Source organism: Penaeus monodon, chromosome 28 (assembly GCF_015228065.2).
Source record: "Penaeus monodon isolate SGIC_2016 chromosome 28, NSTDA_Pmon_1, whole genome shotgun sequence".
NCBI classification, from domain to species: Eukaryota; Metazoa; Arthropoda; class Malacostraca; order Decapoda; family Penaeidae; genus Penaeus; species Penaeus monodon.
Window position 1 is genome coordinate 32,681,324 of NC_051413.1, and position 764 is coordinate 32,682,087.

The 764-nt window shown below is 34.2% G+C and overlaps 1 protein-coding gene across 1 annotated transcript in view; it reads right to left on the bottom strand.

Moving 5' to 3' along the window:
- LOC119591178 (flocculation protein FLO11-like) overlaps positions 1-764 on the bottom strand; it is a gene marked incomplete at its 5' end in the record, with an annotated part of 15,623 nt that overhangs the window by 2,937 nt on the left and 11,922 nt on the right.

The window sequence follows — 764 nt, forward strand, 5'->3', positions numbered from 1 at the left end:
TTCTTTACACCTGCATATTACTTTCCCAATTCTATGCATCGAAGAAAGCATGTGCTTCAAAGGGTTAAGGTAACATCAATTAATAGAGCAACACTATCAGACCAGCAATACTTTGTCAAAATAAGTGAATAAATGAAGAGTAGCTGTATCTTGCTGTATTTCATGTAATACTACAATATATCTGGAAAAGAAGTCATTGGTCTACCTCTGCATTGCAGAAATACTGATGACAGTATTACAAGGTTAGATATCTGCAGAGCTGAGCTGTCAATCCCTGGCAGAACAAGATATCTTTTAAAATGTGTCTCAAACACAACTGTAATTTTTCACAATATTATAGATCTATCAATCTGAGTATATTTTCACCATTTGCTTTCCTACATGTACAGTTTCCTTTGAATAATTTTCTTGACATCTATTACTTCATCTATATTTTGAGGTTCAACATAAAACTAATAGCCTATAATGAATAGCAATATATTACCTTTAGTCCAACCTAGACCATACATAATAAGTAACTTAATCAACAGCCATTATAGACTCAAAATATACATAGACACAAAATGCAGCATATTGTAGTCTGTCTACACTACACACACCTCCACGCAAATGCTTTTTTCCTGTATTCCTGATTAATTATAAACAGCAACAGCACAAAAAACAGAGATGACAACAGCCAGTTCCTTCTTCCTATATGCCTCCCTTCTGTTCCTAACTCACCTTCTGGCCACTTACAGAAAAGCCTTCTTTTCTATTTGTGGTAT